This window comes from Microcebus murinus, chromosome 13 (assembly GCF_040939455.1).
Source record: "Microcebus murinus isolate Inina chromosome 13, M.murinus_Inina_mat1.0, whole genome shotgun sequence".
NCBI lineage: Eukaryota > Metazoa > Chordata > Mammalia > Primates > Cheirogaleidae > Microcebus > Microcebus murinus.
In genome coordinates, this window is record NC_134116.1 from 4571501 (window position 1) to 4587606 (window position 16106).

The following is a 16106-nucleotide window of genomic DNA, read 5'->3' on the forward strand; positions in this document are numbered from 1 at the left end:
AAAAACCCACCTCTTCTCTTCCCAACCTGAGAGAAATTCCTTTCCCTTCTTGTATGGGGCCACCCACCCAGTTGGCTTGGGCCCCTGCTGGAGACACTTCATTCCCCTCCCAGCATGGTCTTGCCCTGCCCACCAAGCGGAGCTGTGCTCCAGAGGTGGGTGGGTTTTAGGAGGAGCTTCACATGACGGAGCTCCCTCCCATTCAAGACCAGCAGGGAGGCTGTTTCCACTTACGGGAATGCAGCCGCCTTTGGTGCCCTCCCTATGATGTGGTTTCAGTCCAGGTACCCTTGTGAGTCAATTCTGAGCAAGATTCCAACCTTTCTTACCAGGTACCTGAGACAAAAGTCCTTCAGAGGTTTTTACAGCTATCTGATGGGCCACAGGATGGGCACTGTCCAAATTTGCAGGAGACCCCATAGGAACACAGTTCTAACCCATCCAAATGCCTAGATACACAAAACACCTCTTCATGATATAAAGTTAATTCACACAGCACAAGGGACATGCACATTTAGGTTATTAAGTAAGAAATGTCTGATTTCCTTAAGTACTAAGTTTGACAGTTGATACCTCTGATATTTCACTTTGATACTTCTTTTTTTATTTTTATCGTGAAGGTACATCCTCATTTTTTTCAAACGCATGGTTTTGGTTTGTGATAATCTTACAAATTTTTTTAGAGCACTTTTTGTGAAACCATAGATAAGTCAAAAATTCATGTTGTTTTTGAGTAAGAGTTCTGTCGTGGAACCAATGAAGTGCAGACAGCTCGAAATATCAACGAGGTGTTTGGGAAGGACGTGGCTAATGAACGTGCAGTACACTGATGGTTTGAGAAGGTCTGTTCTGGTGATTTTAATCTTGAAAATGAGCCATGTGGGCGACCTGAGACCAAGGCGGACAATGCTGAGCAGAGAGCTGTAGTGGAAGCGAATCCATCTCCACCTACACGTTAAATTAGCTGTAAGGTTTAACATTATTATTCCAACAATATTGGACTATTTAGCAAGGTAAAGAAGCTGATAGATGGGTTCCACATGAATGAAATGAGTGTCAGAAGAGAAATCATCTCGAAGTTTGACTTTCTTTGCTGTCATGACATAAAGCAAACCATTTCCACACCTATTGTTACGTGTGATGAAAAAAAATGGATTCTTTTTGTCAATCGCAAGCGTTTGGCACAGTGGTTGCATAAAGATGAAGTGCCAAAACACAGCCTAAAACCAAACAGTCATCAAAGAAAAAAACTAATAGTGGCCAGGCACAGTGGCTCACACCTATAATCCTAGCACTCTGGGAGGCCGAGGTGGACTGATCATTCGAGCTCAGGAGTTAGAGACCAGCCTGAGCAAGACCAAGACTCTGCATGTACTAAAAATAGAAAGAAATTAGCTGGACAACTAAATATATTAAAAAAAAAAAAAATAGCCAGGCATGGTGGCGCATGCCTATAGTCCCAGCTACTTGGGAGACTGAGGCAGGAGGCTCACTTGAGCCCGGGAGTTTGAGGTTGCTGTGAGCTAGGCTGACGCCATGGCACTCACTCTAGCCTGGGCAACAAAGCAAGACTGTGTCTCAAAAAAGAAAAAAAGGTAATGGTGTCTGTTTGGTGGTCCAGCACTGGTATTATCCACCACAGCTTCGTGAAACCTGGTCAATCCATTACAGCGGATGTCTACTGCAACCAACTGGACGAAAGGAGGAGGATGGTTGAGATTAAGCAGCTGAAATTGGTCACTAGAGACAGGCCAATCCTCTTGCAAGACAGTGCTTGATCACATGTCACACAAACCACAGAGGCTGGACTTGGAAACTTACTGTCATCCAGCATATTCACCAGACCTTGCACCAACTGACTACCACTTTTCCAGGCTTTGGCCCACTTCTTGCAAGGAAAAATATTCAATTCTCAACAAGCTGTAGAAAATGCCTTTCACGACTTCATCACCACTCACTCTGCAGGCTTCTTCGCTGCTGGCATAAACAAGCTACCGTTAAGATGGCAACACTGTTCTGGTAGTTTAGGTGCATGCTTTGATTAATTGTACTGCTTCTTGTTTGAGATGTAATAAACTACACTTTTGATTCAAAATTGGACACTTCACATTTAATGACCTCACGTGCTATATATTATGACATATAAACTTCTAAAAAGTTGAAAGCAAATACCCCAAAGTGGGGACAATTTTAGTTGTGCAGCAAAACTATGGATGACACTTTTCTAGATTTCTATATTTTCACATTTTTAAAGTCACTGTGTCATGTTTTCGCTTTATTATGTCAAATAATACATCATATATGTGATAATCATTTAAGATTAGGGAATTAATTACACAGATGGTGATATATATTTTATGACCCCATGGTGTGTGTGGGTCAAACAGCCAGGAACATGAACTCCTGCTATGGTCTAATGTTTGCACCCCTCTAAGCTCACGTGTTGGAATCCAATCACCACAGTGGTGGGGTTAGGAGGCAGGGCCTTTGGGAGGTGAATAGGTCGTACGTGTCGAGCCCTCATGAACAGGACTAGTGCCTATACAAGAGGCCCCAAAGAGCTGCCTTGCTCCCCCACCATGTGAGGACACAGAGAGAAGGCGCCGTCCACGAACCAGGAAACAGGCGCTCACAAGGCACAGGACCTGCAGTGCCGTGGCCCAGCCACCAGGACTGTAAGAAATAAGTTTCTGTTGTTTATCAGCCACCCTATTCATAGCATTTTGTTAGAGCAGCTGGAGTGGACTAAGACAGCCCCATCAGGCCTTTCCACCATGATAGGCCCAGCTGCAGCCAAGTGTCACCAGCTGAGAAAGAACCCCAGCCCAATGCAGGCCAACCCCATACATCTACACAGAACATGCAAGCAGGCAAAATGGGAATATCAGTAAATATCCATTCATGGCGGACTGAACGTTTGTGCCCCTCTAAAATGTGTATGTTAAAAACTAATCCCCAATGTGGTGGTATTAGGAGGTGAGGCCTTTGGGGAGTGATTAGGTCATGAGAGCAGAGCCCTCATGAATGCAAGTAGTGCCCTCACAGGAAGAGAACAGAGAGTTCTTACCCTCTTTCTACCATGTGAGGAAGTGACAAAAAGGTGACTGCAACCTGGAAGACAGTCTTGGCCAGCCACACTGGTGCCCTGACCCTGATGAATTTCCAGCCTCCAGAACTGAGAAATAATTTCTGCTGTTGATATACTACCTAGTCTACGGTGCTTTGTTATAGCAGCCCAACATGATTGAGACATTATTTAAAAAGAGCAAAAAAACCAAAACCCTCATATGGAAAAACACATTGGTCAAACATTAAGCATTAAAAAATGCAATTCTTATTAGTAAGTTAGGAATAAAGCAAGTTAGATATTCAATGTGCTTTAAATGTTTTGAAGTGGTAAATGGCACATAAGTAAAAAATGCCATCTAATATATAAAATTGTAGAAGGGGTTGACACTATCCTAAAATATGTGAAAGTCAAGTTTGAGTTGTACAATTTTGGGGCAAATGAGATATTGAGCATTGGGCAGACCAGCGTTAGATGAACTGACCTTCGGCCAACTGGCCTGCTTTCCACAGCAGGGGCATTAGGGAGGGACCCCTGCCTTAAAATACATTTCTCTAAGCTTCTTAGCTCCTGTTCAGCATTTTCTTTTCAGAAAACAGATCCTTTCATCTATGCAAACAATGCAGAGATTTAAACTCACATAACTTAAAAATAGACCCCTCAGCTTCACATCCAGGCCAGGTGTTGGTTTAAAACCGGGGCAGGGGTGCAGTGTTTTAGGTTTGGAAGAAGAATCAGGGTGGATACAAACATAGCTTAGAAATGGGTGTATAGCAGGAGGGACCCTCTTGACTCCCATTATCATGTTTTTTCTGGTTAGCCTTGATGGGAGGTACAGAGCGTCTTGAAGCTGGCATTCCACTACCCTTATTCAAGAAAAATTATTCAATGATACTTGTTAAAGCACAGTAAGGCAGGCTTTATGCAGGACCCTCATGGCAGGTACAGGGACCACCACTATGGGACTTTGCAGTGAAGGAGATTGAACTGACTCCAAATACAACACGGAAAAGAGGGTATTTATAGCCAAGGAGCAAAGTGGGGGGCAGTGGATGGAAAATTACTAAGAGGAAATATCAGAGGTAAGAGGGATTCTGGCTAAACTAACCTAATAGGATTCTTGCTAATGACAGGCCAGGGTGAGCAGACACCACCTGGGGGACAGTGGAGGATGGGGAATCCGATCTAATATTGAAGGTGGTCAGATATGAAGGGCTTGGGGGATTCTTGCCAAACTGACATAGCAGGACTCTTCTTAAAACTGGATTTAACAGGGACATACACAGATGGGTCTAGAAGAAGGTTCAGGACTAAAGTTTGGTCAAGCAAAGAATCTTTGTCACCCTTGATGTCTCCTCTTGGTAATCTTCTATCCACTGATCTCCCTCCCCACTCTTTGGCTATAAATCCCCACGTGCCTTTATCATATTCAGAGTTGAGCACATTCTCTCTCCCCTATTGTAATAGTCCTGAATTAAGTGTCCTCTTATTATTTTAACAAGTGTCAGAATAGTTTTTCCTATAACAGCCATTGGGCTGTCACTCAAGCTCCTAATGGTATAACAAAAGTCCCCCACGTCTGTAATCCTAGCACTCCAGGAAGCCAAGGCAGGAGAATTGCTCAAGCTCAGGAGTTCGAGACCAGCCTGAGCAAGAGTGAGACCCCGTCTCTACTAAAAATAGAAAAATTAGCCGGCATGGTGGTGCATATCTGTAGTTCTGGCTACTCGGGAGGCTGAGGCAGGAGAATAGTTTCAGCCCAGTAGTTTGAGGATGCTGTGAGCTAGGTTGACACCACGGCACTCTAGCCTGGGCAACAGAGAGAGAGAGACTCTATCTCCAAAAAAAATAAGTCCCAGAGTGAAAAAATTTTGCCAAAATAAAAATACATATTTTTTTGAAGTTTTTCATCAGATAGTTCCATCACTGTCTTTTTTGCTTACACAGAAAATAATATATCATTGCACAGGGGCTTGAGTTTTCAGTAAAAAAAGGTTTATTCAATGTAAACATTTCAAACATACCCCAGTGTTGTAACCCTGCTTTGTCATTTCTTCTTTTTTTAACACACTAAGATTCTCAAACAACTAAAAAATAGAAGTGGCCTGGAACTGCTGTCGCAATCCTTTTCCTGACCACGTTCTGCGCACTTCTCCTTTCAAGAGCCTGACTCCAGCTGCTGCTCCAGCACATTCTGAGCTGGGGCATCCCAGCACCTCTTAGGCCTGACCGCTTTCTCTTCCCTCTGCGACTCTAAGTATAACCCGCTGCCTGGCCTGCAGCCCCCAAGAACTGACCCCACTGCTTAACTGGGGGGAGACTGCCCCACTTGGCCCACTGGTGACACCTGCTACTCTCTTTTGCCCTCTGCTGGTACTGGGTGTTAGTGGCAACCAACCTCCACCCTCCTCCCCACATTAAAGAGAGAATAATCAAGAAAAGCAAGGATCAGATAGCACCAAAGAGTAGAGAAAGTTAGTTGCTGAAAAAGAGTACACAATTTGATTCATTGAGGTTTCCAGCAGAGAGGCAAAGGATGAGATATTGGGGAAAGATGGTGTCTGTCTGGATGAAGCCTGAGTTACTTCCTGGATGGTATAAACTGAATGTGTGTGTCTCTGCCAAATTCGTATGTTTAAATCCTAACCTCTAAGGTAAGGGTATCAGGAGGTGAGGCTCAGGGGAGGTAACTGGGTCATGTGAATGGAGCCCTCATGAATGGGACTGGTGCTCTTATAAAGGGCTCCCTCGTCCCTTCCACCGTGTGAGGTTACAGCTAACCACTATCAACAGGCCAGGAAGGCCCTCTCCAGACACTGAATCTGCTGGTGCCTTGCTCCTGGCCTTCCCAGCTTCCAGAACTGTGAGGAACGGATTTCTGCTGTTGATAAGCCACCCCATCTATGGCCACTTGTTATAGCAAAAGTACGAGACATGGGGGGTAGGGGAGAATGGGTGGACAAGGACAGAGGTGGGAGTGAATCTTGTGTTGTTATTTTGAACTTGTGTAAGAAAATTTCTCATTTGGTTGCAAGAGCAGTCAATCCTGAAATCTAGATCCTATAGGTCAGCAGGAGCAAACTCCCTTCTCTGGAGATTCAAGAAAGGAAGATTTCATATTCAGAGTTGAGCACATTCTCTCTCCCCTATTGTAATAGTCCTGAATTAAGTGTCCTCTTATTATTTTAACAAGTGTCAGAATAATTGTTCCTATAACAGGAAGATTTCAAGAGCGGAAGGGGCATGACCCTTTTCCCACACTCCTGCTGGCCAGCTTCAGGCACTGAGGCCCAGAACCCCGCCCAGGTGGCTATGGGAGCAAGCCCCTCTTCTGTGGGAAAGTTGGGCCTCCCTGTGGCCCCATACAGCTCTGAACATCTAGGACTCCAGGGACATGAGGACAGGGCTACTCCCCACCCTTTCACAGGGTTATGACAGTGACAGTGTGCTATCTTGGATTCTTCTGTCCCTAAGGTCAGGGACTCTAAAAAACTCTACCCTCTAGTTTAAGGAATGCCAAGATAGCTAGTAAATCGTTATCTGGGGTGTGTCTGAGGGCGTTCTGGAAGAGGTTAGCATTGAGTTGGCAGACTGAGTAAAGAAGATCTGCCCTCACCAGCATGGGAAGGCACCATCCAACCCACTGAGGGACCAGGTAAGACAGAAAGGCAGAGGAAGAGCAGATTTGCTCCCTATTTCAGCTGGAACAGTCCTCTTCTCCAGCTCTAGGACATTGACACTCCTGCTTCTTTGGCCTTTCAACTCAGACGCCATTGTCTTTCCTGGTTCTCCAGCTTGCAGATAGACTGTGGGGCTTCTCGGTCCATAATTGCATAAGCTGACAGCCTTAAAAAACCTTATATATCTATATCTAGACATAGAGATAGAGATAGATATAGATATAGATATAGATATAGATATAGATATGGAGAGAGAGCTCTATATATAGAGAGAGAGAGATAGATATATTCTATAGGTTCTATTTCTCTGAAGACCCTTGACAAATACAGCATCCAACCCTGACTACTCCCACCGCTCACTCCCCAGCAACATTTTAATTTTGGCAAGTCGTCAGTTGCTTACACCTGAACAGAAATGCAGCCAAACCCTCAGCAAAACAGGGAAGCAGGAATCCTATCTCTCTGAACCTAGAGCCGCATGGGGTGCTCCCTCTTCACCTTCACGAGATAGAATTCACTAGTACCTACCTGCCAAGTTACACCATCTTCAAATATTTAGAACTGAAGCGATGCTCAAAATCATCCTATCTAAAATGCTTCCTAAAAAATAAATAAAAAAATAAAAAATAAAATCCTTCCTTTATGGAAGCATACCTTGAGACCAAAGCAGCCAGCTTGCTCAGGGTTTAAAATACTCTTAAGTCTAGAGCAGCAGTTCTCAAATGGTCTGGTTTCAAGGCCTCATTATATTCTCAAAAACAAGGACCCCATAGGGTTTTTGTGTGTGGATTATATTTACTGATATTTACAGTATCAGAAATCAAAACTGAGTTTTAAAAGTTAATTATTTTTTTAAATAACAAGAATAAGCATGTGAACATGTGTCACACATTTGTTTCCATGAAAATGACTGTTTCTCCAAACAAGAAAAAGGTCTAGTGAGAGTAGCGAGAGGAGTAGCACTGTTCTACATCTGGCACATCTTATTAATGTCTGACTGGCACAGAACAGCTGAATTCTCTATCTGCTTCTGCATTTAGTCTACTGCAATATCACAAAGCATTAGCCTGTTAAAAATTCCAGTCTACTCTTGTGAGAGTGAAAAAGATAATGTCTTAATATTATTAAATTATGAAAACAGTTTTGACCTTACAGATCCCCTGAAAGGATTTTGGGGTTCCATGGCGATCCTCTGACCACACTTTGAGAACTGTGAGTATTGCATAAGCAGGAGCATGTCTGGAGTCCACATTTCTTACCTTTATAGCCTGTAACAGTGCTATGCATCACACTCTCTCTCACCTCTGTCTTTTAAAACTCATGTACGCCATAAATGTATACAATTATGATTTGTCACTTAAAAATAAAATCAATAAAAAAGCCAATATGTAAAAGATAACTCCCCAAAATCAAAATGTCTGCTAGGGCTTTATAGAAAATTCTGGAGAATATGTTAGGGATGTCAAGACTAAAAAACGAAGTTGCATGAGTCACTACAAAATGATAGTTTTCTTTTCAGAGAACTTGAACTAGAATTATGAAAGATTCACTCTAATGTTGTTGTGGATAGTGGGAAAAAACAGTGATTTCTAGTCAAAGCCCCACACACCTGGTGCTCCGGATGTGAGAAGTTCTTTGGGCACTGAACTGTTTCTCCCATGGACAATGCTGTGATACATTCCAGAGTGAAAAGCAGTCCTGGTTAGTGACTGAGGTCATGCAATTTGGACCAGCCAGTGAGTTGGAGACTTTTTTAAGTCTTCATCTCATCATTAGAAAGCCGGCAAAAGTTACTGCAGGAAGGGGTGCTTCTGTATTGTGACCTACAGACCATGTTCCACCTCTCAGGAGGGCTCTGCAAAGCCAGGTGTCTGCCCATCTCCCTCTGCCTCTCTCCAGCTCAGCTCTCCTCTGCTCTGCTCTGCCCAGCTGCACATCCTGCTTATGCTCCCTGTCCCACAACCCCAGAGAAAGCCCCCTTTTCTCCAGGTTTATCCAGACATGCTGAATACAGATGCAAAACTGCTAAAAATGCACAAACACCCTGAGCCCAGTACCACATCTAAAGACTAACGGCTGGGGTCAGGCGGGTGAAGCATTCAGCTAACTTCTGGATTGTGGAGATTGTTTCAGTATTAAGAAATTGGTTAAAATATTCCCTATGTTAACAGGACAAAAAGCATAAAACCATCAGGTGATCACCTCCATAAAGGCTAGCAATATACTTAATAAATTCAAAATATTCTTAAAAATAATAATATAATCAGTTGGGTGTGGTGGCTCATGCCTGTAATCCTAGCATTTCAGGAGGCCTACGTGGGAGGTTTACTTGAGGCCAGGAGATCAAGGTTGCAGTGAGCTATAATGACACCACTGCTGCATTCCAGTCTGAATGACAGAGACCCTGTCTCAAAAAACTTTTTTTTAATGAAATAATAATATAATCATATGACCACTGATATAACATGATGATTAACATATCTATCAACACCTGTGATGAATCGAATTGATATGGTAAAGGCCTACCCCTCAGTTCCTTATTTGGAAATAGTGTAGTCGCAGATGTAATTAGTTAAATGAAGTCCCATTGAATAAGTTGGACTCTTGATCCACTATGATTGGTATCCTTATGAAAAGAGGAATGACAATGTGAAACACAGACACACTGTCTTAGTCAGTTTGGGCTGCTAAAACAGAATACCACAGACTGGGTGGCTTATCAACAACAGACATTAATTTTCTCACAACTCTGTGGACTGGGAAGTTCAAGATCAAGGTCATAGCAGATTCAGTGTCTGGTGAAGACCCACTTCCTGGTTCATAGCTATCTTTTTCCTGTATCATCACATGGCAGAAGGGGTCAAGGAGCTCTTAGGGTCTCTTTTCTAAGGAATTAATCCCATTCATGGGGGATCCACACTCATAACCTAGGCACTTCCCAAAGACCCCACCTCCAAATACCATCGCACTGGGGATTAGGTCTATGGGACGCACAAAGGCAGCTGTGGGATGGAGGAGGCTAAGGCTGAAATGATTATCTACAGGCCACGGAATGCCAAGGAATGCCAGCAACTGCAGAACCTGGAAGAGGCTGGGAAGGGTTCTCTCCTACATGTTTTAGAGAGCTTACCCTGCTGACACCTTGACCTTGGACTTCTAGCCTCTAGAAGAGTAAGACAATAAATTTATGTTTTTAAGCCCTCAGTTTGTGATTCTTTGCTACAGCAGCCCTAGGAAAGTAACAGACCACCCAAAAGTCAACATCATGCTGAATGAAAAAACACCAGAGGTGTCCCAGTTAAATATGGGAATAAGACAAATCTACTCACAGTTATTATATAACACTACTAGAGGTTTAATCCCACACAATTAGATGAGAGAGAAATTAACATAAAAATTGAAACAGGGACATCAAATTGTCATTCTGTCCAGACAATGTACTTATTTACTTAAAAAATCTAATCTCCTTACAATAGAATGACCTAACAATTTGTTAAATATTAAGAGAATTAAAAGTTGTGGACTGGGGCCAGGCACAGTGGCTCATGCCTGTCATCCTATCACTCTGGGAGGCTGAGGCAGGAGGATTGTTTGAGGTCAGGAGCCTGAAACCAGCCTAAACAAAAGCAAGTCCCTCTCTGAACTAAAATAAAAATAAATTAGCTTGGTGTGGTGGCTCATTCCTGTAGTCCCAGCTACTCAGGAAGCTGAGGCAGAAGGATAACTTGAGCAAAGGAGTTTGAGGTTGCTGTTAGCTAGGCTGATGCCACAGTACTCTAGCCCAGGCAACAGAGTGAGACTGTCTCAAAGAAAACACCTGTGGGCCAGGTGTGATGGCTCATGCCTGTAATTCCAGTCAGTGTTTTGGGAGGCCAAGGCAGGAGGATGGTTTAAGGCCCACAGTTCAAGACCAGTAGGGGGGGCTGGGTGCAGTGGTTCAGACCTGTAATCCTAGCACTCTGGGAGGCAGAGGCAGGCGGATTGCTTAAGGTCAGGAGTTCGAAACCAGCCTGAGCAAGAGCGAGACCCTGTCTCTACTATAAATAGAAAGAAATTAATTGGCCAACTGATATATATAGAAAAAATTAGCCAGGCATGATGGCACATGCCTGTAGTCCCAGCTACTCGGGAGGCTGAGGCAGAAGGATTGCTTGAGCCCAGGAGTTTGAGGTTGCTGTGAGCTAGGCTGACACCACGGCACTCACTCTAGCCTGGGCAACAAAGAGAGATTCTGTCTCAAAAACATGACCATTATGGGAAACATAGCAAGACCTCATCTCTAAAAACAAAATTTTTTTTTAATTGTGGCTGAACACGAAACTGATATATAAAAATCAATACATTTATGTACATTTATGTATAATACATTTCATGTATAAAAACAAGTTAAAGAAATGATGTTGGTCAAAGAGTACAAAGTTGCAGTGAGGAGGGCTAAATGATAAGTATTTAAGGTGATGAATATAGTTAATTAGCTTGATTCAATCATTCTATGCCATGCTTATATCATACATATATCATAACATCAATGTATGCCCCATAATTATATGACTATACAATTATAACTTGTCAAAAAATAAAATTTTAAGATAAAAGTAAAAGGGAAGAAAAATCTATTTATGAAATTGAATAAAAATATCAAATACTACATAAGTAGACATTTACTTAACAAGAAATGTGCAAGAATTATACAAAGAAATATTTTAGGAAATGCTGAGAGGCACCAAAGAAAACTTGAACAAAAGCCAAAGTAAATCTTGCTGGCAAGATTCAGTATCATAAATCTGATATTACCCCCCCATTAATCTACATAGTTAATGCACTTATGTTACAGAGAGAATGGCCTGAAAAAATGGCAAAGGTATTTCCTGTCTCTTTATAACTCACTCCACTACTTTTGGAGAACTAAAACCTGCATCCCTGTCTCGGGCCAGAGGTTGGGAGGGGCAAGGTCATGGGGGTGGGGGCAGGTGGAGCCAGGCAAAGGTCCTGGAGGTCAGCGTGCAGAGGTCACCAGATTCTCTTAGGCAGAGATGGGACAGAGGATGGGACCATCAGAATCATAAACTGTAGTTGAACAACTGCCTAAAGCTGAATGGCCTCCTTTAAACACTCTGGATTTCTGCTTATTATCAGGACGATGGCATTTCAGACAGGAGTCTCCATCCTCCTCATTTGCCAGCAAATTAATAAACTCTCATTCCTTCTCAAACCACTTGTCCTCGTTCTTCTGATGCAGCCTCCAGGACCAGTGCCGAGCTTTAGGTAAGAGGGGACGAGGAATTACTACACAGGATTATGTAAGAAAAGACAGAAAGCTCTGAAAAGGAAGAGTAAAGAACACAGATTAGCCAGGCGAGGTGGCTCACGCCTGTAATCCTAGCACTTTGGGAGGCCGAGGCAGGTGGATTGCTCAAGGTCAGGAGTTCAAAACCAGCCTGAGCGAGACCCCGTCTCTACCAAAAATAGAAAGAAATGAATTGACCAACTAAAAATATATATACAAAAAATTAGCCGGGCATGGTGGCACATGCCTGTAGTCCCAGCTACTGGGGAGGCTGAGGCAGGAGGATCGCTGAGCCCAGGAGTTTGAGGTTGCTGTGAGCTTGGCGTCACGCCATGGCACTCACTCTAGCCTGGACAACAAAGTGAGACTCTGTCTCAAAAAAAAAAAAAAAAAAAGAACACAGATTAATCCCTCTAGATACCAAAATGTTTCGGAGATCAGAGTTCGCATTTGGCGGGCGAGAAGGGCCGCTCCGCCGTGGCCACTGTCGTGGCCCTGTTGGGTCACGTCCCTCACGGTGTTTGCGCCCAGCTCGCGGACAGCGTCGGCGTCGAAAGGGGCGGCCTCGCCGAGACACACGGAAACACCCGCCCGGCGGTTCCCGATAGCAGCTCGAGTCAACCCAGGAGCTCGGCTGCTCTCCCGAGGCAGGCTCCGGCTCCCCTTCACCGCGTCTGAAGGGCCCCAGCAGACAGCAAGGAAACCTAAGTCTTGCCCTTTACAGTCGCCAGAAAGCGCCTCTAGAATTTGTTTTGCAGCCTCAAGGTGTTCCTGAGAAGCTCCAGGACAGACATCAGGGGGCAAACTCCAGGCCTCAGTTTCCCCGCCCTAACCCAATCTCAGAGGCAAAATCAGGTCCTCCGCAACAAGCCTGACCGCATCTCAGAGAACCAAGTCCCCGAGCAGAGAAACAAGGAAGATGGACAACCTAACTTGGGGCAGCTGCCGCCTGCTACCCAGTCCATGGCCCACAGCCACGTCTGTTTCGACTCACAACAATCGCTATTTTTTCCCTTTCTCTTTGTCCCCGTAAAAGCAACAAGCCCCTTGGCCTCCGCGCTGGCACCCCTTCTCCTTCTCTGGGGTGCCAGCCCGTCTCCCTGCTCTCTTCCCTGGCTTTCCCTCTCTTACTTTCTCTCTCTCCTCTAAGAAGATAAAATAAATGCTTTTTACATTTGCATACCCTAACCTCTGCGTGAGAAATCTTTCTGCGCATGTGCCGTGAGCACCGACCAGGCCTTCCACCCTCACCGACGTCCTCAGCCCAGGGGATCTGCTTACGCCCGCATAGCCGGTGCCCAGCGCGCCTGACTCGCCAACGGGGCTCACTAGTGATCCAAGGAAAGACGCTTTCGCTGCGTTTCCTGTCACTGCGTGCCTTTCCTCCTCGCCCCAGGGGGAGGCGCACATGGGGGCGGAGCGTGGCAGAGCTGCCAGGCTGCAGCAGGCGATGCTAGCGTGCCTTGGGGAGGAGGCGCCTTACTCTCAAACTTTCAGGTGTCTCTATGTTACACTTCCAAACGTTGAAAGTAGGCAGATGGCTGAGGTTCTGCATTCACATTGCCAGCGATCTACCTGCGAAGTTGTTCTCTCAGTCAGCTCCCTACCACTGCCATAAAAACGGCCAAGCCGCCCAGACTCCCTTCTCCGGCCCAGCATGTGTGAGTAGGGCTAAGCTCCTGCCCAAGAGCCTCAAGATGACAGGCAGCCTCCTCTGCCCTCCGGGTAACACCCTTGCCCCACAAATCTGTCCTGGTGCCAGGAACTCCCCACCATCTGTATGTCCCTGCTACAGTGGTCACATTACTGGAAGGCTGGTTTTTCTGAGGCCTCTCCTGGCTTGGCTTGTGGATGGCCTCCTTCTCGCTGTGTCCTCACATGGTTTTCCCTCCCTATGCGTTCGTGTCCTAATCTCCTCTCACAAGCACAATCACAAAGCACCTTATGTACTGCTGTCACCCTTTCTGGGGGTCAGCACCATGCTTTGCAAATAGTTAAGTGCACAATCAATGCCTGTTGGATTTCTAGACAGTAGTTTTAAAATTATTAATTCCTTTTTCTCGGTTATTTTATTGTAATCCTCATGGAAAACTGGTGCAAGGGCTGTCCACAGTACTTTGTTAATATCACCTCATTGAGCTCTCTGAACTGTTTTTACTCACAACATCTCTGACACCAAATCTGTAGGTTTTTTCCTCCACCCAACAACCAATTCTCTGATTCTCCAGACACCAACTATGCATCCTACAATTCAATTGATACTCTCTACCTGGAGCTAGCGTCAAATCTCACAGGGCTCAGTCCCACAAGACTGTCCCCATGCCACTTTAAATTTCCAGGTTGTCACCAGCACTTCTGATTGGCCAGCTATAAATTCAGGGGTTCCCATAATCCCCCATTCCAAGTTGGATGATTCAAGAGAATGGCTCACAAAACTCAGGAATGCACCTTGCTTACTATGACCAGATTATCATAAAGGCACAACTCAGGCAGAGCCAGATGAAAGGACCGCACAGAGCTAGGTATGGGGGGGGTGCCGAGCTCGCCTTCTCCAGGACCCCCCCAGCACCCCGGTGTGTTCACTAACCCAGAAGCTCTCTGAGCCCTTAGTGTATGGGTTTCTATGGGTGCATAGGCATGGATGAATCACTGGCTATTGGTGATTAAACTCAATCTCCAGCCTCTCTCCCCTCCCTGGAGGTCAGGGGGTGGGGACGAAAGTGGCAACCCTTAATTATGCGGCTGGTTCCTCTGGCACCCAGCCCCTTGCCTTCTGGAGTCACCTCATTAGCATAAACTCTTGTCACATGAAAAGGGCTAGTTAGGAATAACAAAGGATGTTCCTCCTCTGGCCCAATTACTCAGGGAATTCCACAGGTCTTAGAAGCCTGCAGTCAGGAACCAGTGACAAAGTTCAAATCTATAATTATTATCACAAACCCTTACAGCCATCCTGTCTGGTATGTAGCATGTAGTGTTATTATCAACACCCCATTCTATGGATGAGGAAACTGAAATTATAATAATCACTGCATGGGTCATAGCATTTGTTACGTGTAAGCAACAGTTCTGTGTAAATTATAGACCATACTCTGCAGTGCAGTAATATATAATCACCTACAAACTAGCATAAGATATTATTCTATAATCAATAAGTTTATACATCATACTTACTATTGCATTATATATTATATGTGCTAAGTTATTTATCCCTGCAATAATTCCATATGGTGAGAAATATCACCATCTTTATCTGACAAGTGAGGAAACTATGTTACAGAGAAGTTAAATAACATGCACAAGGTGACACAGTGCGAGGTGGCAGCTAAGACTGCTCTCTTAGCATTTCCCTAAACACACCCTTCCCAGCCAGACCAACATCTCCATGGCTCCCCATAAGAGGGAGTCCCAGGCCTGACTGAGGGTGCGTCTCTGGAGGCCCTTAGTTACTGCGCAGTCTGCCTCCCAGCACATTGAAGAATCTTCTTCAATTTTATGATAGTCTTTTGTCAGGGCATTCCACCAAAGCCCACCTGTTTTGCTTATCCCACTCCTAAATTAAGCAGCTACTAATACTCACAGCTGATGAGGTGATTTGGGGACATACTTCTGATTGGCTGACTACCATGTAAATGAAGTAACTTTGGGACATACTTCTGATTGGCTGACTACCATGTAAATGAAGTAACTTTGGGACATACTTCTGATTGGCTGACTACCATGTCAATGAAGTAACTTTTGGGACATACTTCTGATTGGCTGACTACTATGTAATGAAGTAACTTTGGGGACATACTTCTGATTGGCTGACTACCATGTAAATGAAGTAACTTTGGGGACATACTTCTGATTGGCTGACTACCATGTAAATGAAGTAACTTTGGGACATACTTCTGATTGGCTGACTACCATGTCAATGAAGTAACTTTTGGGACATACTTCTGATTGGCTGACTACTATGTAATGAAGTAACTTTGGGGACATACTTCTGATTGGCTGACTACCATGTAAATGAAGTAACTTTGGGGACATACTTCTGATTGGCTGACTACCATGTAAATGAAGTAACTTT